The sequence below is a fragment of the Ochotona curzoniae genome, unplaced genomic scaffold (genome assembly GCF_017591425.1).
Source record: "Ochotona curzoniae isolate NIBS_2020 unplaced genomic scaffold, NIBS_Ocur_1.0 contig_1014, whole genome shotgun sequence".
NCBI lineage: Eukaryota > Metazoa > Chordata > Mammalia > Lagomorpha > Ochotonidae > Ochotona > Ochotona curzoniae.
The window spans coordinates 24,776,625-24,799,401 of record NW_024464920.1 but is presented as its reverse complement, the minus strand read 5'-3'; the positions used below and the strand labels follow the sequence as shown (position 1 = coordinate 24,799,401).

Here is a 22,777-nt window from a genome sequence, read left to right as displayed (position 1 = left end):
GGAGCTGAGCCAATCCGAAGCCAGGATCCAGGAAGCTTCTTCCAGGTCTCCCACAAGGTGCAGGGTCCCAAGGTTTAGGGCTGTCCTCCACTGCTTTTCCAGGCCACAAGCAGGGAGCTGGATGGGAGGTGGAGCTGCCAGGATTAGAACCAGCACCCAAAATAGGATCCCGGTGCGTTCAAGGTGAGGACTTTATTTGCTAGGCCATGCTGCTGGGCCCCACAAACTTTTTTTTTTAATGAAACAAATTGGAGCTTGAGTTGTAATTTTGTATTTAAAAATGGTATAATTCATCTTCTTTGAAGTTTTCTAATGAGTGAAATTGGTTGTAAGGAGATATACAAGGACAGAAGCAAGAGCACACAGCCACTGCATTTCTGCAAAGAATGTGGTCATTATTAGAACAAGCATTTGTGAAGATGCTTTGAATCATCAGCAGCTCTGTAAACAATGCCTTGATTTCTTAACCTAAAGGTAATAAGATTTTGGAACAAAATCTGTGTTTTTATGCAAATGGTGCACATTTATCATCACTAGAGACACTCTAGAAGTTTAAAACGAGTGTTCTTATGCCAGGGCACCTCAGATTAAATTCTATCTTTGCCAAATACTGGCTGTGTATCCTTAAGCACAGTGCCTGCCAAGGCTATACTGGAGTCGGAGACAAAAGGACAAATGTGCATATAGTGTTATGCAAATGTTCTCCTATATTTTGAAGTGAGTGAAAAAAGTTAATGCAAAATCATTTTAGACATACAAATTATATATATACATATATGTATGTATTCCTCATAGCAGCTTTTAACAACATGCATGTATACGCGTATTTTTATATATACATATCTAAATATGCCATATTTACATAGTTTTATGTACATATTTGGGGAAATATCTCTTTATGATAAGGGATACAAAACACATATAGAAGACACGTATGGAGAAATAGACTATATGTACAGGGAGAGAGAGAAATGGAGATATTTATGGATACATATATTACATAAAGGGACATATATATTTTTGCATACATCTTGAATGTGTTCCTTTATATGCAATATCATATATGTATAAAAGCACACACCAATGTACATATACATTAAATCCACATTACTTGCAATTTCACTTCCTTAAATTTTATTTTCCTGTGAAGAATTATATTCATATAATTTTTACTCAGTACATCATTATAATTATTCTGCTAGTATTGCTTATGGAATATTTACAGATGTGTTTATTTGAAGCAGAGTGACAGAGAGAGAAAATGGAAGAGATCTTCCATCTAATGGTTCATTTATCAGATGCTTCTAGGAGTAAGGAAGCACTGAACTACACTAAAGCCAGGAACAGGAATTTCATCAGGGTTTTCCACAGGAACTGCAGGGACCCAACTGTTTGAACCACCATCTGCTACTTTCTCATGTGCATTAGCAGGAAACTGGATTAGAAGTTGAGGAACCAGGATAAAATTCAGCACTCTGACTTGAAATGCAGACCTCCTATGCCTCTTACGATTATCAATAGTCTCTTACTGTGCCTAACTTTAAAAATTTAACTTTGTCGGGCCCGGCGCGGTGGCGCAAGTGGTTAAAGGTCCTCGCCTTGCACGCCCGGGATCCCATATGGGCGCCGGTTCTATCCCGGCAGCCCCACTTCCCTTCCAGCTCCCTGCTTGTGGCCTGGGAAAGCGGTCGAGGACGGCCCAAAGCTTTGGGATCCTGCACCCGTGTGGGAGACCCGGAAGAGGCTCCTGGCTTCGGATCGGCATAGCATCGGCCCGTTGTGCTCACTTGGGGAGCGAATCATCGGACGGAAGATCTTCCTCTCTGTCTCTCCTCTCTGTATATCCGCCTTTCCAATGAAAAAATAATAAAAATAAATCTTTAAAAAAAAAATTTAACTTTGTCATACATGTATATGTGTGGAACATCATAGCACATGGAAGCCTAATACTATCCACAACATTAGGCATCCTCTGGAGAGTCTAAACATATTCCACACTCCCAACATAGAACGAAGGGGGCCCGCGCAATGCCTCAACTGGCTAATTCTCCACCTCAAAGTACCTGCACCCCGTGTGAGTGGTGATTCATGTCCTGATTATTCCACTTCCCACCCGATTCCCTGCTAATGGCCTGGGAGAGCGATGGAAGATGGAGATGGAAAAGACTGTAGAATATTAGATTTTCACCAAAACCCCAGCCAAAGATCCTGGGAATTTATTGGGAAAATAATGTCAAAAAATCAGCCTTTTTTTTTTAACATGCATTCTTCAAAGAGTTGTGTTTTTTTAATATATATAAAAAATATATTGATACAAATCATGATTATCATTATGACGAAGATATTAGAAGTATGACTATAATTAAAAATGACATGTATGAAAAAGATGATCAAAATTGGTGTGTCTCCTCTGTGTGGCTCCCTCTCTGCAAAATAAAATTCTACCACGGGAGTGTAAACCTGCCTTGGTCTTAGTGGATAAATTGAATTTCTAGTCCCCTCTTTGGGGAAAAACAGGTTGTATATTTATGAGATATTTATCAGCATGACAAGAACACTTAGTATCATATCAATAAGATATTATTTTCCAACAGCTATGAACAGGAAAATAAATTATTCTTAAGAATTTAGACAGAAATAAAAGTGTTATTTATTTTTTCTGGCAGATCTTATTTATTTATTTTCTACACTTTATAGCAGAGCTCCTGCTCATGAATATTCTAATCAGGCTGAAGATTACAAATGCCAGTACAAAAGTAAAGCACAAAAACTAATACTTGTCTTTGACATAAGGCTCTGTGTTTCCAGAGCCAGAGCCAGCGCATCCCTGGACGGTTGTAAAGCACAGAGCACTGTCAGGGTTTTCCTTCTCCTTTGCTAGTACATCAAACTCTATTTGATAATTTTTAGCTGTTCTCTAGGTAATTCGTTTATTTAACTATATGAGAAATGTAAATTAGGATTCTACTGTTTCAAAAAGCAGGAAGATGCCTTGTGAATGACTGAATAAATGAATGACCCATTGACAGAAAAAGTATGCATTGTTTGACGTGTTTCCTTAATCTTGACACCCCATTTAATCTTTCTATAGCAATAAAACTCACTCACTGAAAGAGACATTTTTCCCCCCAGTAAAAATAAAATTAATCTAAAATGTCACTGGCACATTTTTGAGCTGGGAAGAAAACATGCTAACGCAAACTTTTTCTGTCAAATATTTGGTTAGGAGAAATGACAGAAATAGCCAATAATAAAATGCTACACATTCTTAATGAATAGAACAAGTTTTAAGAGTACATGAAAATATGTGCGAGATGGTTGTACAATATTAATTATTTTAAATAAACTTCTAGAAAAGCATTTATATTGAGCCCTGTGGAATAACCTAGTGGCTAAAAAGTCCTCACCTTGCATCCCCGGGATCCAATATAAGCACCAGTTCATGTTCTGGCTGCTCCACCTCCCATCCAGCTCCCTGCTTGTGGCCTGGGAAAGCAGTAGAGGATAGTTCCAAGCCTTGGGACGCTGCACCTGTGTGGGAGACCTGGAGAAAGAAACTCCTGGCTCCTGGGTTCAGATCAGCTCAGTTCTGGCCATTGCGGCCACTTGGGGAGTGAACCAGCAGGTTGAAGATCTTTCTGCCTCTTCTTCTCTCTCTGTACTTCTCAATTTTCAGTAAAAATAAATCTTCAGAAAAGGAAAACATTTATATTCAAATCAATACAAATCATAAAAGACATGTCTTCTTGACAATTCTTAATATTATTCTTGCTATTTGAGTTGAGTTGATTTCTACCCTCAATTAATTTATATTTCAGAGGAGACACTTAAGCAATCACAAGGCCACCAGATAAGTGTTGCAATGGCATCAAAGGGTAACCTATCTCAGAGTGAGTAGGACAGGAAAGCTTTCTCGGCACATGCAGTAGCTAGAAGAATAACAACAAATGAGAAATTAATCATAATCCTGCTTTGAAATAGTTCAGAGGACATCCCAATGTGTCAGTTATGGCACCTGTTATAATTGTAGGTTCTTTAGAAGGAGCTGTTTCAACACTTCTTTGATTCACAGCTTAGTTTCACATTGCAGCCCTTTCCTGGACTCTCCTGTTGGCTCCTCCAGTGACTTCCAGGTTGACATCTACAATAGTGCAATAAGACAAGTGCAGGTCTCAGTTCTCTTCAAAAACTAGGCATCAAACATCTGGCAGTTTCAGGAGCAGTTATAAGGTTTCCTGAAAAAATACAAGAAGGTAAAGTAAATGAGAAAAGTAATCAGAAATTGTCAGAAAATAGGCCACAGCAGGGGACTCCTTACACATCCATCAATACACGCTGAAGGGGAGCAAAGAACGTGACGTGGTAAGGGGAGAAGAGCAGCCCTGGAAAGATAATTGCCAAGTCAAATGCCAAAGAAAGCAAATAACTTGGTTCAGGAACTTCAGCTTTGGGCTGAATCTAAGTCCCTTTCTGCCCCTCTGTGAGTTTCACGTGCAGTTTCTGAATTCCCTTCCTCCTCTACTGATCATTGAATGAATCATCCATTAATTAAGGTAATGAGAGAGCATTTCTGCCTAGCAGCCACATAGATCTAACTGCAGCAGCAGTTACCAATCTCCTTTAAAATCCATAGGCACGCACATTAAGAGTCCAGCTATATAATTTGCCCCAGTGAAAACAGTTAAAAGAAGAATAGGAAAGCTTTAAACAATCAAGATGTGGGACTGGATCACAAAGTGTAAACTAAATGAAATTACACAGATTCTGTCTTGTTCAAAAGGGAAGAAGAATAATCATATCTCTTGCTACTATTTGCTACACACCCTGTTATTTAAGTGGATGTGGAAAAGCCATGTGCCTATACTGAGTTCCTGTTCGCTAATTGGAACTGCTGCACATCACTCCGAAAATGGCTCTGCATCGGGGCAATCCATACAACATTACCAATGATCATGGTCAAGTTGCTCTTGGAGCAGATCTTTTCCCTAGACATCTTAAAGTCTTCATTGAATTTCTCACTTAAGCAATCAGAGCCAGACCCACTCTGGCTGCTTCTTTATTTAGCCTGAAAGGATGAGAAGAACAATTGAGTGATTCATGAATCACAAAACTCCCTTCCCAGTCCATGGTAACATGTTTCAGGACCTCCATGAGCATTTGAAACTGTTGGTCATACTAATCCATACTTACACTGGTTCCCTGTATATGCGTCACCTACTATGAAATTCAATACATAAATTTGGCTCAGAAAACTTTATTAGTAGTCCAAAATAAAAATGGAGTGATTACAACACACTGTGACAGAAATTGTGGGAATAAAATCCCCTCTTCTCAAACAATTGACAAATACTAATCAGTATGTACCAATCACTAAGGTTGGATGCAAAAAGCAAAAGTGAAATAGGGGATACTGTTATATACGATGGATCCTCTCACAGATGCTATAATTTAATCCTAACAACCTCCAGGAATTTAGGTTATCCTTCTTATGCAGAAGCCTGGTAGCAGAAATTTAAACTCAGGTGCACCCCTTTCAAATTGTCTCTGCCACATAACCACCCAAGCCTATGGAAAGTCTTTTCATCCTTATGTATTCCTAAACTCCCACAGCTGAGTCTTCTACACTGAGATATTAGAGACAAAGGGACCTCAGGATTCTGGGAGTTGCTAATGTGTCAGACAGGCTGATGAAACTGAAGATGGAACCATTTTTACAAAGACTACCTGGGTCCAGTGCAGTAGCCTAGTGATTATAGTCCTCACATTGCATGCACTGGGATACCATATGGGTACCAGTTCATGTTCTGGCTGCTCCACTTCCCTCCCAGCTCTCTGCTTGTGGCCAGAGAAAGGTGTAAAGGATGGCCCAAGGCTTTGGAACCCTGCACCTGTGTGGGAGACCTGGAAGAAGCTCCTGGCTCCTGGCCTCGGATCAGTTCAGCTCCAGCCACTGCAGCCACTTGCAGAGTAAATCAGATCTTTCTCTCTGTTTCTCCTTCTCTCTGTGTATCTGACTTTCCAATAAAAATAAAATAAATCTTAAAAAAAATCTAACTAATGGCTAGCTGTTCCAGATGGGATATTTAGAAGTGATTTATTAATTTTTTGTAGAAATTCTCATGAACATAAAATACAAGTCAAACAAATCCATATGATCACCAAACATATAATTAGTGAAAAATTTAAACTTCTTTTTAAAATTAAAGACCTACTATGTATCTCTTACTGCATTTTAAAGGGAAAGAAAAATTCTTCTTCTTACTAAATGTACTGTGAAAAAGAATTTTTTACTAACTGAACAATTCAGTTCTCTGATCCAATTTTTTCTCATTTGTAATACATGCTTCACAGAATTTTAATGATTACGTAAACTAAGATCAATAAATTGTCTAACACAGTATCTAGAATGTGTTAGTTTCCTGCTTTCCAAATTAGAGATGATTATGGGTAATATAGTAGTTTAGGTGAGCATTTGTGTGTTTAAGGACAGGAGAAAAAGTTTAAGTAAATTCCTATTCTGTCAATGCCAGCAGCATAGCAGAAATAGAATCTTTCATGCTCCATTTCAGGGAAGTGTAGAATAGTGACGGATGGATTTATTTTGGTACATTGAGAACCTAACTAGTCCACTGACATTTAATGGAAGGAAGAGAAAAACAACTGCGAAATCATTGCAAGAGTAGTAATCACCGGGTTTTAACACACTGCATTAGCTCATGTAAAGTTCTCCTTCCTCTTCTCTTTCCTTATAGTATTTTAATATTTGGTTACAAACCGGTACAAATATTTTGTTGAGATAAGTTAAAGAATGGGAATCCTATTAAAATGAATTTTATATTCTGTAATAATGATCAGAGTACCTTATATGATGTAATTAATAATTAATCCAATAAATCAAAGGATAAATAGAGACAGAATTTTAACAATATAAGTTTTGCCTTTTGTTCTATAATGACTATATTTATTAGTAATTGGTAATAAAATCATTTTAATTTATGCTTTTAAAGGTTGGGTACATGATAAATTTCTTTCTTAAAAGGATATTAAACCTAGAAACTGAATTTTGAATGTCTAAACAGAAGTCAGTTGATGTCATATTAGGAATATTAACATGGTATTGCTCCCTTGCTATAAATCCGATCTTTTTAAGTCTCTGAAAAAGTCACAAGGCATTAAATGCTTTGCCCAATATGAAACTTAAATACCATTCCTGCATTGAAGATACATAAAATAAGACATATTTTAAAACCTACCCTTTAATTTACTTAAAATACTATTGACTTTCCACTAACAAAATTGTTGAGATGTTTGAAATGACTATTTTCCACTTCCAGAAGCACGCTTATAACGAAAATTCAAATGAAATTACACAGAACAGCAGAACGGTATGGCAGAGTTTTCTCTTCGGACTGAATGGTCAGAAACCAGGTCAACTGTACCTGGTAGTTTTGCTCTTGAGTCCAAAGGGAATAACTTTAACTGAATCTGTCACTGTTAGTTTTCATAAATGAAAAATATGCCTGAACAGTTTCCCATTCTGTTGTTGATAAACTATTCAAATTCTGCTAAAACTGTTACAATTGAGTATTTATAAATACATGAATGTTTATAAGGTGAATAACGTATTAGTCTATGTCTTAGAACAAGTAGCACAGTATAAGTGAAAGAAAATCTTACATATTTTGCAACCAAAACACTGTGCAAATCCAACAGCATGGTTATTTTAGGACAATTCCATTTAACAAAACATGCGCTTTTCAAATAATACAAAATTACCTTTCCCTGACTTGATAGAACAAAACTCAACTATTATATTTGCAGATATCAAGAAGAATTATATGTCCCTGAGATTGCTTCCAAAAATCAGTAGAAATACCAAATATTTGTTTTAAAATAAAAATTATAAATGAAAATTTGAAATGAAACACTGTAATCGCTTCTCAGCCTTTTGGCTAAGATCAAGTGTAAATCAATGTAACAAAGAGAGATTGAAGTATGGGGCAGTCTCTGATGAGTTACTAAAATTATCTAGAACATATGTTCTTAAAAATCAGACAACCACTTTGTCAAACTGAAAGATAAGACAATAACAGATTGATAAAAAAAAAAGTATTACTAAGTGATATATTTGATGCTTTGGAGAAACTTGACTGATACATGTAATTCGAACTGTGGGATAGGCCATTACTCCGTGGTGAATTGTTCGGTGCAGATTACAGATCTGCAGGAATTCCAGGAAGAAGAATATTGATCTAGCATAACACAGTTTGGCAAGACTGTAGAGGCTTGACTTCTAAACACTAGAGGATGATTCATTCATATTTCAGAAGAAAAATAGTATCAAGGACAGAGTGTTTACATTTGCCGTAAAGAAAAATTTATATGGATAAAGAGGACAGAGGGAAATAATTTAATTATATGCCATGTCTTGGTTTTCTTATCAATAAAATAAAAATAATTTTATAAAATTGTTGCAAAAAGTTAAGGTGAAGTATATTCAAAAATCAATATTAAGCCTGAAACATTCAGCTAAGAATGTAATTTGTAAAAGATCTATGGGGGCAGATATTTGGCACATTTGTGGGAACACCATTTGGGATTTCCATATCCCATGCAGGAGTGCCTACTTGGAGTCCTAGTTCTGTAGCTTTCCGTTCAGTTTCCTGCGAATGAACACTCTAGAAAGTAGCAGTGGCTGACTCTCAAAATCGAGCTCCTGCCAACCACACAAACGGCTCAGATGCAGCCTCAGATTCCTGCTCTCAGCCTGCCCTGCCCGAGTGTGGCAGGCACGGGGGAGTGCACTTCCTGCCTCTCTCTCCCTTTCAAAGCAAAATGTGTTGAAAGTCCTTAGATAGAAGACGAAGAACTTAAAAGCAATGGTTTACCAAGAATTTGTGAGCTGACGAGGAATCAGTCCAGCAGTTCACTGGTTGCCATGCGTAGTAACTAAAAAGAGAACATTAATTCTGTCAGCATAATTTTCAGTTTCTGGAAGTGATAAAAATTATTCAGTTACTTATTAGCAAGATATGTGAGACACTAGGAGAAAGCTGTATTGGTGAATCTAACCAACCTTCTTGAATTTTATGTCCTTATAGTTAGCATGCAGTTACGTGCGTATGTGGAGTATAATTACTGAGAAATACTGATTCTCTGGACAGGAAGGAATCCACCTTGAGTAAGAAGGAAATAGTTCAGTTTTCAGTTTAATCCTGACTAAGTTTTTATCCAGATCTCCTGTTAAAAATGGGTTTCAAGGTTCTTTCTAGAGACAAATAGTCTAAGAAAAAAAAAATCACCTAATTGAAACTGTCCAAATATATTGCAAAGCTCATCTCAGTGAGCACAGTTAAGTGAGTTACTCAAATACTGGGTAGATAATTGTATTTCACATATTTTTTAAAAGATTTTTTTTTATTGCAAAGGCAGATAAAAGGAGAACAGAGAGGAAGATCTTCTGTCCATTGATTCACCCCCTCCAAAGTGGCTGCAACAGCTGGAGCTGAGCCAATCTGAAACAAAGAGCCCATCCCCTCTGCTAGGTCTCCCAAGCAGGTGCAAGATCCCAAGGCTTTGGGCCATCCTCGACTGCTTTCCCAGGCCACAAGCAGGGAGCTGGTTGGGAAGTGGAGCTGCCAGGATCAGAAACCAGCACACATATGGGATCCCGGCGTATGTAAGAGGAGGACTTTAGCTGCTAGGCTATCTCGTAGGGCCCTTACATAAATCTTCATGAAAAAACCAAAACTGTCAGATTTTATGTTTGTATTGGGTTCTTGTTTTCAAATTTGTCAAGACTTTAATTATAACTCAATAATGTTATTTCAATAAAATATATGTCAATATGCCTTGCTGTGGACTTCCATATTGAGCAAAATATTATATTAAAAGAGATTGCTGTCAAAAGATATAAATTCACTGCTTTTGTTTTTCTACTTAAAAATAAAGTATCTACTTTTCAAAAATATTTATGCATTTAGTTTTTGAAAAGAGGTGAGAGAGAAAAAGAGAGACAACCTCTCTCACTTGTTTTCTTATGAATGTCTTTTCACAGCCAGGCCTGCACAAGGCTGACTCCAAGAGCCAGGAGCTCCATCTGAGCCCCCTGCTTTGGTGGCAGGGTCTCAGGTGCTTGAGCCATCATCTGCTGAGTTCAGGGGAAGCAGGGCTGGAAGAGGTGGTGGAACTGAAACCCAGGCACTGTGATACAGGTAGGATGTAGATACCCCGAGTGGCTGTCTAATGTGCTGCACCATTTTCCTAATAAAACTTTAGCGTATTTTATTATACTATCCAATGATTGAAAACAATAATTGGCCATGGGAAATATTCTAATGAAGAATTTTGCTAACTGTATTTGGAATATATATTAAGAGTTCTGTACACTAGTTATCTGCACAGTTTTCCTTTACTAAGCTCGCTGGTTAACATTGCAGAATCTTTCAGCCATGTGGGCTCTGTTTAACTACTGAACTACAACATAGCCAGTTAGAGAAAACACATAGACATATGGAAGTAGCAATTACATAGATATTACCAAAAAAGCTTCCTTTGCAAAAGGAAATGGTATACCGGATGAATTTGAGCTACAAACCTTATTTAGGCAGCCTGTATTCTAAGAGAGCAACTGAGAATATCACTACAAAATTAAGCAGATTCTCAGATCCCTAACTTTAAAAGTTGTATCTACAAAATCCCACTGTTTTACTTTGGAGGAAAGGTGCTATTTTCAGACACGTGTACACCAATGTCTCAGGCAGACCCCGGTCATAAGCAAAGACTCTCCTTGTTCATTTTTATTCATGGGAAGAGAACAGTTGTATGTATCCTACAGGTACAGCCCAAGAGACAACTGCACTTCCCTTATTCCCCTTGCTCCCTTCCCAGTACCTCTCTTTCTCCTCCCTATCTCCAACTGTATGTGTACAGATATAATTTTAATCTACTCTGTATTCATAGGCTTAATTTGCCACTGATTATAGTGCTCAACAAGCAAAGCAAAGATCATAAGATTTCCACTGGAACATAAACACAGGTTGAAATGACAAGCATACCTCCAGTGAACAATTCATTTCATTGCCGCACTTCTGGTATTTGTTCCATGTTAGCTGCCACACCTCAGAGAAAACGTGCTATCTTCTGAAACTGGCTCCTCTTGCTCAGCATAGTGGTTTCCAGTTTTGAGAAGTAAATGCCGCACCAAGTCTGCAGAAACCTCTCTAGAAACTTCACTTTAACAATTAGACAGCATGGAAGACAGGCACAGCTGCAAAGAATCCGGCAGGCTGGTAATCAGTGGAATGGCTGCTTGTTTTCTTCCAAGACAATAGATGCTAATGTAGTTTTATCCTCCTGTCTTCACACCACACACTAATCTTTATCTTATAATGATCTGTACTGCATATACCACTGCTTAAAAGCCCATGAGAGTCGTATCTTTGAGGATGATTGAATTGTTATAATTTAAATTCTTCATGATGCTAAAAAATATTTTTAAATCCTCTATATTTTACTTTATTTTTCATGATGAGCATCTGTAGTATTTTCCTCTGCACGCTCCAGCATAGAATCAAAGACTGTCCAGGAGCTTGGTGAAAACTTTCTCAGAGGAACAGGCAGAATTTTTATTGTAACTAAAAATGGGGTTTATTTGAATAGAAAATATTGAACAAGCTAAAGAATCTTACCCTGGATAAGAGAAAGCCTCCTGAATTTCTAAGCTTCTGGATTTTGAAATTACTATCATTACATCTTAGAAATATGCTAGCAAATTTTCTGCTACAAATATAACCTATGTTGCCAGTCATTTAGTATTTCAATTAATGGTATGATGCATTTGGTGGAACAAATCTTTCCTAGAATTGAAATGTGGAAATAATATTTGGAATCATTTCTTCATAATCTTGACTCTGTATGGGACCTTTTCATCTTTCATATTCACTTAATCCTATTTTATAAAGTTTGCTTTTACGTGTTTATGCACCACTTATATTCCTTTACTTGGAGATTTAACTTATCAAACAGTGTTTGCTACTATATACTCTGCTAAAGACGTCAGCGTATCTTGAGGAATGCAAGATGACATTCTGTGAAAGCTGCACCTTCAGTAAGGGTGAGTCGGTCAATGAGTCAGTATGTGTGTCTGTGCCTCAGTCAGTTAATGGATCTGTCCTAATTGCCGTCGAGACACTGAGAGAATAATGATGAAAATGACAGAAAGGAGAAATAAAAAGAGAGTACATAGAACTCATGTTTAGTACATTTTCAGCTAGTACTAAATGAAAAAAAATAGGAGTAATATGGCCAAGAATATTAGACACTGTGAAGTATGATGAAAAAAGACTACTTAAGGAGGTTTGATAAGTATTACATTTATAGTGCACCCGTGATATGATCACCTGAAGTGACTCAAAGCAGAGTTCCCAATATCTGTTGCAAAAACTTATAGAATAGACAAAAGGAACTTAAAGTGAGAGGTAATAACAGGCCAAGAAAGGGAGAAACTATGAAGATTATTATTGTGATAGAAAAGGAGATACAAGGTGACACAGATGTTTAGAATAAGCATTCATTGCTGGATGATGGAAATAGACATCTAGTCGATTGGAAGAACAATGTGATAACAGAGGATGAGAGACTCAGGAACCTGTGTACTCGGAGAGCAAGCACGTTTCACTCGAGAGCTACAGGATGTGCTGTGTACTGTGAAGAAAGTGAAGAATAAAGGAACCAATTTCCCTGGGAACACACATGACTGGGGCACATTTTGAAGGTTTGGGGTACTTGACAGCAAAGAAGTTTCAAGGGTTACAAAGAATGACTTCAAGTACAGGATATAGTCACCTTTAATAGGGATTCGAGGAAGAATTCACATGATGTTTTAATGAAAATAAACACATACTAACCATCTCATGGTGACCCCAGTGCTCTGGCATCAGTGTGAAAACGGTTACAGTGCTTGGTACCAAAAAGATTCAGGATTACCATTCTTTATAATTTATTGAAAAACCACTGAAGACATTGGTCAGACACTGCTGTGTTCTAGAAGTTATAAAACAACCAAGAATGATCCCATTCCTCATGAGGCTTATTGTCTAGCAGAAAAATGAAGAATACAGATTTGCTATGTGCATGTAGATTAATCACAATTAATTACATTTAAATTAATAAACTATTATCATGCTACTCTTTGCCCTAAAAGCTCTTATGTTTAATATTTCAGAAAGCACATCCTAGTATAATTATTGTTAGATAGTACAGCATTCTCTGCTAACTTTCAAACTGAGTAATAGCACATATACTATATATAGCCAATGAAGAATGTTATTTATGAGTAATCTGAAGCCATGGACCCTAGGAATTGTTTTGGCACAAAGTTTAAATATACCTGGATCAGGGTTCAAGGACTTTGCATCTTTCTCTCTTTTACATTGCAAGTGTCCCATTACATTATTGCAGGATGGTTTGGTCCCCATTCAGAGCAAACTGGGTAAGGTTGTTTGCTGAAAATCTATGCTGCATGTGTCAGAAGCAGTCAGTTTTTGTCATGCATTTGTTTGATGGCAGATCCAGGTCAGACACACAAAGCTTGGTGAGTACCTTATAAATAATAGCTATGCTGAAGCCTACAGCAATGGCTCTTCACTCACTCCTACTTTCCAAAAATTCTTGCAAAACCAAGAATGATATGGGTACCTAGAAAAGACATGCAGTTCCTACCAAATCTCAATGCCAAAAATTCAATAATAGTTTTAGGTTCTTTATATTTTATCTTCTTTCTCAACAAGCTGAAAACTGTCACTATTAATAGAAAACCATTTTATATTACATAATGCTTTTCTTTAAAGCTTACCAGGCCTCAGTCTAAAGTCTCAGTGCAGTTTTATTCAATGAAATAATCTCATCCCAAAAAAGCTGTGGAAATATCTTTTCTCTTCATTTTATATTATTTACTTCATAGCTTTTAAATTGTAAGCAAAAATATTCTACAGTTGCAGATTTTATTTTGAAAGAGAATCAGTATGAAAGGACTATTATCATTTGGAAAGCAATATTTCATTCCCTAATATCTAAGCATAATTATTTTATATTAAGCATTTGGGCCAAACAAGAGTCTTCCCAAATGTTTGATTGCAGTGATAAAACATCTAGTGTAAATCTAATTTTCAAATTGGAAGAAATAAATATGCAAGGAAGAAGATGTGGTTTTACCTTACACAGTGTGTTGTAGATACTTACGTGCTTATCCAGTAAACTTTCAAACTTCAGTAAAGCTCTGTGCAAATTTCTGTACTTCTTTGTCATAAATGCCTTGTGGCGTTTTTCCTAGGCTTTCCTTCAGCGATTTCATGGCTTTGGGTCTTACATGTAGAAACCTGATCCATTGTGAGTTGATTTTTATTTAGGATGTATGTTGAGGATTTTATTTCACTCTTGTGCATGATACAATTTTCCCAAAAAATTTTGCTAAAGAGACTGTTTTTTTTCCAGAGTGGTTTTAATCAGTTTGTCAAAGATTGTAGACGCATGCATTAATTCCTGGGTTCTCTTGTCTGGTTGCATTGGCTGACAAGTCCATGCTTGTGCCAGAATCAATCTGTTTTAACTATAACTACCCTTTAATATGTCTTGAAATCTAGCATTCTGATGACTCCTGCTTTATTTTTTTATAGTTGGGGATTGAAATAACAAATTGAATAATAAAAATCTCAATGTATGCTTTATTCAAAGTCTTTTGTGAGTCCATATGAATTTTAGGCTCATTTTTGCCCCAGAACTGGGAATCTCTTTAGTATGTGTGTTGCGATCACCTTGAATCCTTACATTGCTTTGAGTAGTATACATATTTTGTTTGTTGCTGAAAAATTGTTCAAGCTCACTGGCCATCAGGAAAATGTAAATAAAGTCACCATGAAATTCAACTTCACCTCAGATAGAATGGCTATCATCCAAAAATCAAACTATAGCAAATTATTTTGAGCATGTGGGGAAAGAGGAACGCTCGTATGCTGTTGGTGGGAAAGTAAAGTAATGTAAACATTATGGGAAACAGCATGGAGATTCCTCCGAATTCTGAAACTAGGGTGATATATGAGTTAGCCATTTCACTCCTGAGAATTTACTCAAAGAAAATAAAGTCAGCATATGAAAGTTATTTGTATCCCCATGCTTGCAACAGTTCAACTCAAAAGAACAGATGCAGAATCAACCGTGATCTCCATCAACTGATGATTAGATCAAGAAAATGCAGTATATAAACAAGATGAAATATTACTCTGCTGTAAAAAAAAGCATCAGAACCTATCTTTTAAACAAAGAGTGCCATTAGAAACCTCTGGCTTAATGAAATAAGTCAATTTCCAAAGGACAGGTAGCAGATATGTTTTCTCTGATTTATTGTAATTAACATGTAAATTACCAAAAAAAGGAATGTATGTGGGTGAAATTGGTATTTTCAAATTTAATTATTGCTTATAGCTCTTGTCTGTGCACATAACAAACTAATATTTATTATCTCTTTATAATTACTTTAAAAAGAAAATTTTAAAACATTTACGTGTTTTCCTTACCTTTGTATCATGTATTTGTTGCAGATTCTAATGAATTCTTTAAAAGTTTATTTTCTTTCTAGGAGATATATGCTAATATGAGATTAATTTCTCCTTTTTAAAAAAGATTTATTTATTTATTTTTAATCTGAAAGGCAGATTTACAGAAAGAAGGAGATACAGAGAGACAGATCTTCCATACACTGAATCACTCCCCAAGTGTCCGCAACAGCTGGAGATAAGTTGATTTGAAGCCAGGAGCCGGGAACTTCTTCCGGTCTCCCACGTGGTTGCAGAGTCCCAAGGCTGTCCTTGACTGCATTCTCAGGACACAAATAGTGAGCTGGATGGAAAACAGAGCAGTGAGAACACAAACTGTGGCCCATATGGGGTCCCAGTGCGTGCCAGACAAAGGCTCTAGCCACTAGGCTACTGCACCAGGCCCTTTTTTCACATCTTGTAGAGTGCTTCTCCAGGCAAACAAAATTTTTCTAATCATCTAATCCCAAACTTTCTTATTTAAAAAGTATGTTTCAGGCAGACAAACGTATTTTACATGAACAATGGGGATAAATTTTAAGTAGTATAAGAAATAGAAGCATTATCAGTAGTTGATCAGCTTCCTCCACCTTTTCACTCTTTGTTTTTGGATAATTACTCTCATGTAAATGTATCTTAGTAGAGGACCAGCTTCTTCACATAGCTAATATTCTTGGGGGAAATTTTCAAGCATAAAACAATTTTTCTGAAGAATTGCATTATAAGAAATATTAAGTTGTATTTTGAGATACATTATGTAAAAGATGATAGTCTACACTTGTGCGTGGTATATTAAAAAAAAATTCTTCCAGGGAGAAATGTCTGCACATAGTTTCAACTTTTGCGTGCACTTTTTCAAGACGGTGACTTAGGAGAACAAATAAGCGAAAGTAGGGATCTTGTTTTCTGATGAGAACCTGTGGTCTTGCCAATTGCAAAATTCTAAAAATATATATCAAACAACTCATCAAACTTTAGACAAAATGTGAATCAGAACACAGTAAGAGACAGTTTGACATACCAAATGTAATTCCTAAAGATGAAACAAAAATATATCTGAAAAAAAGTACTGAATGGATTTTAAATCAGATTCAATACTGCAGAAAAAGAAAGCTTAATGAAACATAAACATAGAAGAAACTATTTTGAAAGAACAAAACCTCAGTGCCATGTACTTTAATATCAAGCAGTCTCAAGTACACATAGCTGAAAAGTAGGAAAAAATTCTTAATTGAAGTAATACTTACTAAAATTTCTACATGCAGAGTAACAGGGGTGAGAATTCCTACTTCTTTTCAAAATCAAGGCTGTATCTCTTCTGCACAAGTGAAAGCAAAGTTGTGCAACTTATCCGAGATCCCATGAACAGGATAAATGAAACTCAGAAGGACACTGTTCTGTGACTCTAAAATCTATAATTGTTTCACTAGATATTGTAGACAGCTAAATGGTTAAAAATGTAGAAACAGAATAATGTATACTAGTAAGTTGCTATACATTATATATTTCAAAAAGACAAGTGGATCCAGAGAAGGAAGAAGTCAGCAAAGACACAGCTAACAAGTGTCAGAAGCAGGGAGTCTAAGCATCTTGATCTGGATTATTTCACATTGAACGTCTAAGAAAATGCAAGAGAACAAACCAGAGTGTATTTCAACACAAGAGACTTTATCTTTTAGAGCAAAACCACAACTGTTACTAAAAATTGTTATACTAAAGAAACAAAATGCTATTATTTGGACTTCTTTAGAGTTTAAAGAAGTAACCTGAATAAACTATATATCGAATTGCTGCTAGCAACTCCAAGAAACATTTTATAAATGCCTGAGTAATGAAATAAATTTATTTATTTGCTCAGGATAAACACCATTACAGCTACTACTAAATATTTTAACAAAATAATATAAACATATCAGAATTAAAGAAAATATCAGAATTCATACCTACATATATGTTTTCTGATATATATTCACTTACCTTATTAATTTATTTTAAGAAGTAGATTAGATGCATGTTAATAGCTTCTGTTAGGCTCACATTAAAGTCACAGATGTACAACAAATCTACTGCCATGGTTCCTTGGAAATTGTAGAATTGATATTTTAAAAATATACACCTCACAAAAATATGTATTTAAATTTTTGTCTGAATGATATTGAGTTTTCTCAATATAGAGTTACAATATCAAACTGTTTTAAAAATACAAGTGGGAGAAGGAAGTGAATATGGGTGTCTTCTTGGAGCTGTACTTCATAGAATGCATCAAATATGTTTAATCAGGAAAGAAAAAAATCATACTCACCAAATCTTTGTCCTCAGTACACATACCAAAGTGTTTCATAATAACAATAATTACAATGTCAAATAATGGTGATCTTCAATAATTGGAAGCAATTATTGTGGTAATATTCTGTGGAAGATAACTTTAAACAGCTAATAGGAAAAACAAAATTATAGAGCCTGAATAATGGTGGTAATCAAACAAGCAGTTTGCTTACTAAAATTGCGTATTTGAAATCAACCTGGCTAATTAATGTTGTCAGTTGCAAATCAATGGAGAAATAAGCATATTAGCTAAAATAAGAAAGAACATCATCCAAAAACAATCGAGAAAACTATTCGTGCATACCAAAGAAGGCCCAATCAATTAATAATTACGTAAATAAATCTTACACATATAAATAAGGAAATGTAGATACAGGATTCAATTATTACTCACAGTACTAATTGATAGATTTTTTTATCCTTTTAAAAGTACAATGTGGTATGAAGCCTCTGTGAAATCTGTGACTTCATAGATTATTTAGTGTTGAATCCAGAGATGTAGCCTCTGATGTATGTTTGGTCTTAGTTATTTGCTAAATATGTGAACTAGCAGAGGAATATTGTTTGCAATGGAAAGATTTCTGGTTGCGTTTTCAATATGTAATGTGCACTTTCTCTTCGTCTCCCTGCTCTTAGTCTACAGGAAGCCAGGGGATTTTCCAAGATACAGGGTCAAAAAGGTAACAACGCTACTAATAAGAACTGAGAATGCTTTTAAACATTTTGCTGCTTCTTAAGTTCCCAAAAGGAACTGGAAAGCTTAACATAGGGATTAAAGTGTTTCTTTCAGTGTCTCACTATGGCACTATACAGTTTTAAGGTCTATGGGTTCCAGGAAAGCAAATGAAAACAGTAATTCAGACTCTACCCTAACTGTCTTTATAATCTCTAAGTTTTGCTCTTACTTATGGCACAGCTATTTGGGAGCTCTTACTACACAATCTAAATTCTTGAATCAACAAAGCAATTGAAGCAGCGAGTTTTTCAATCCATCAAAGAGGTTTGTGTGACAGAGGAAAATAGAAGGGCAAGAACTTATTCTAATTTATTCTCACAGTCTCAGGGCACTTTATCAGGTATCACAAATCCCTGGCTAACACAGCACTCAGAATTCTGATGTTAAAATGGGTCTTAGTTCAAGATTTCATATATAAGCCAAATTTTTGAATATTAAAAAATGGAGGTGAATACCATTGATGATTATTAGATTAAAAGTATTTTCTACAAAGAAGCAGCTCACCCAGGGGTTGGTATCCTGCTTGGGACACATGAATTGCATGTGTGGCCTGCGTTTGAGTTTGAGTTTGAGTTCCCAGATCCACTCTCAATTCTACTTTCTTGCAAATGTGCTCCCAAGGAAGCAGCAGTTGATGAGCCTGGCAGCTGTGTCCCTGACACCATTGTAGGAAACTTGGATGAAATCCTGGGTCCCTGGTTGTGCTGGGACCCAGCCCTGCCTTTGTGAGTAGTTAGAGAGTGAACCAGCTGAAGGAAGGATGCCCCATCTTAACTCATCTCTCTCCATTTCTAATAAAATAAATAAAATTTAAAGTATTTTTAAAGCATTTTATTACAAAACAGTATTCTTAGGGATATTTTGTCTGGGATAAAGACATATATAATCTATACACACGCACTTTTCATTTTTAAAGGCAAGTTAAAGGTAAGATAATGGAAAAGTTAAGAAAAGCCATGATATTGATGCAGGATAGAAGTCTTAGTAAAATGCAAAACAAACAACTGTTAACTTTGGTATTGTGTAACTAACTTGTTGTAGATCATATATGTAAAACTGAGAAACATTTCAGAATAAATGTAATTATATAAAGCCTCGTTCTGTAACTTTAAAATTGTTTAGTATTTTTGAAAAATTCAAATGTATATAAAATGCTGCAAGTTGTAGAATAGGTATAAAGTCAGGATTGAAGTCTGAAAAATGAATCTCAAAAAACATTATCCAGGATATTTAGGAAACTTTTAGGTTGATTGCGTTGCTTTGTTTTTTAGGGGTGTGTGTGTGTGTGTGTGTGTGTGTGTGTGTGTGTGTGTTTTAAAGCAACATTCAAAGTCATGAAATGATTGGAGGGTAGACTACAATGGACATTCTAGCTTTCTGTTCCAGGACTGGTAATGTTGAAGCTCATTCAGGTATTTAATCCTGCCTGCTTCTCAGCATGAACAATGGAATATTCTAAAAAATGCAGCCTTCTTTAAGTTAATGGAAAAGAACACTCAAAGAAAGCAGCCTAGCAGGAAGCAACGCACATTGCTCATTTCTAAGCGGGAATAGTAAGAGACCCAGTGTCCCAGGCTATTACCAAATGTCTCAATGCTGATGCAGGTCCTCTGGGCAAATTAACTTGTTTTTTTTTTTTAAGATTTATTTATTTTTTATTGAAAAGTCATATCTACATAGAGAAGGAGATACAGAGAGAAAGATCTTCCATTGGCTGGTTCATGTCCCACAATGGCTGGAGCTGAGCCAGTATGAAGCCAGGAACCAGGAACCAGGAGCTTCTTCCTGGTCTCTGACACAGGTGCAGGGTCCCAAGGCTTTGGGTGTCCTCTTCTGCTTTCCCAGACCACAAGCAAGGAGCTGGAAAGGAAATGGGGCAGCCAGGATATGAACCAGTGGCTATATGAGATCCCAACATATGCAAGGCCAGGTCTTTAGCCACTAGGTCACTGCACTGTGGCCCAAAATTACTTTTTGTATAAACAAAATATGAACTTCTCTTCTTTCAATTTGTTTGATTCTTCATTACTGTTACAGTGTTGGTATAATGTTAGTATGTTAGAATGTTAGAATATCAGCGTTAGGCAATGTTAGGCCCCTTTGTGCTGAGAAACAGCTTCTTTGCTAGGTCAGGAGGCGTCTGGACTGTGGGAAAACTCCACTTTAATGATAAATCTGTTCTTTGCTCCTCTTGTGAACAGTGTCACAAACCTTATCTATCAACTAACCCAGGTGCAGGAGGGCAGGGGCGCAATTCTCAGGTCCCAGGAACCGGAGGAACCACAAAGATAAGGGTGTGAGAATGGAATGAGCCATAAAAATAATGAGTGTAGAAACAGAGTAAAAATTGACATGTCTGAAGTTTGCTACTTTTTAAGTTAACTTTGATGTATGTTATAGCCAAAAAGTTGCCTTTATAATCTCTAGCCTTTTTGCTAGTTTGGGGTCCCACCTAGGCTTGGCTGGCCTTTGTGCCCCAAGAACGGTCTGGCCCCAGCATGCTGGCACAGTAAACTCTGCCTGCTTTTGCATTGCCATCGAAATGCTTCGTTGTTTCTAGGGGGTTGGCAAAAATGGATCCTAGCATTACAACTTTTTGAAACATAATAAGCCCCCACCACCAACACCACAGTTGTTGAGACATTAAAGAACATTTCCTGGATCTTCAAAGACTAGGAATTTATTATTGAGGATGCTCCACAGTTCAGTTCAGAAAATAATATCAGCTTATACCCAGCATCCTTAAGGCATTAAAAATTCCTGTCTCAACTCAAGCAGGAGCAGGCAAGGGGAGAGAATGTCTTATTAGAATTCCTAAATGACACCCCAAATTTTAGCTTCTTAAATAAAAGAATTTTGGTTTTAAGATATTAGAGATAATACAAGTGAAGAGGTTATTATAAAATACAGATTTAGGGAGAAGAGGGAGTGGCTATACTTTCTATGTAAATGATAGATTGTTTCAATACCTTATACATTATCAATAGGTTAAAATTCTGGAAGAAAGAATGCATAAGATGCCTATTTAAATTATTATACTGATCTTATTTCTCATTTTGGAGTAGTCAGAAAAAAACCCAAAATTAATAAAGGAATTGGGGATAGACCCAAGATAGAAAACCCTACTACCGTCCATTTCATTTGCTTATGTTTTTCTCACTGCATACATACAGGAGTGTACATGTGTGTAAGTGGATAAACATCCTCAACACCTCCCTTATTATATTGTGAACTTCTTTGGAGCAGGTTGCATTTTGGGGAGGGCGTCATTGCATCATAGAACCTAACATGGAATAGATACATCATAAATTAATGTTTGTTGTATCAAAGGCACATCTGCTGGAGAGTGAATAAATGCTCTTTTCAAGACAGGGAAAGCAAAACATCAGTTACATTCGCTTTAGCTTTCATTCACAAATACCTTGGTGGAAAAGATAAATTTGTGGATTTCGTAATGGAGTAAATCTTGTGTTTAGGTAAATCATGTTAGTAGCTGGTGTGTATGAAGCTAGAAAAGCAGCTATAGCATGATTGCTGGCAAGATGATTCTACAAGGAAGCTGGTAAGAATCCATTTTCTAACCCAGGTAGAGTTATCTCTTTATTGTGGAATTGATATGATTTAGGACAAAGTATTGACTGCTTCTCTGGCATCTCAGCATCACAGAACAAGTAATAAACTCTGTCCACTTAAATCCAATCAATTTTTACCGTCTTATATCTGCCACTCTCACTCCAAGAGAGAAACCTGAATTAACCTTCTAAAGAGAAAGATGAGCATGAGAGAATGGGGAAAATATGGTGCTGAATGACCTCCTTGTCTGAAATCAGGACAAGGCCACCCAGAGCAAAGATGGTCACTTGATGATGCTGGAAATTTGCCACACTCAATGTAATTGTGCCACTTCCAAGTTGCAAATAGAGAAAACAATATTGCCTACACCAAAACAGGGGCCTTCAGATTGCAAATATCTGACAAACTCTTTTTCCTAGATCTAGTTGATATTATCTCCCATGAAATTTTAAACTTGAATTGTTTTTCAACAGTTATAATTCAGGATATTTCTCAAATAAAATGTAATTCGACATTTCATAAAAAAACTTAAATTTTCAGGAAAATGGAGCTA

At 36.3% G+C, this 22,777-nt stretch overlaps 1 protein-coding gene across 4 annotated transcripts in view; it reads right to left on the bottom strand.

The window, feature by feature from the left end:
* Positions 1-4,168: 4,168 nt before the first annotated feature.
* KCNC2 (potassium voltage-gated channel subfamily C member 2) overlaps positions 4,169-22,777 on the bottom strand; it is a 195,117-nt gene continuing 176,508 nt past the window's right edge. For 3 of the 4 annotated variants that reach the window (XR_005884012.1, XR_005884015.1, XR_005884013.1), the window contains 3 exons: positions 17,893-18,023; positions 4,945-5,065; positions 4,169-4,235 (listed from right to left, as the gene is read on the bottom strand). The gene's annotated coding sequence lies outside the window, so the exon portion shown is untranslated. Of the gene's footprint in view, positions 4,236-4,944; positions 5,066-17,892; positions 18,024-20,492; positions 20,512-22,777 lie in introns of those variants that run through there. The other variant, XR_005884014.1, reaches the window with a different exon arrangement.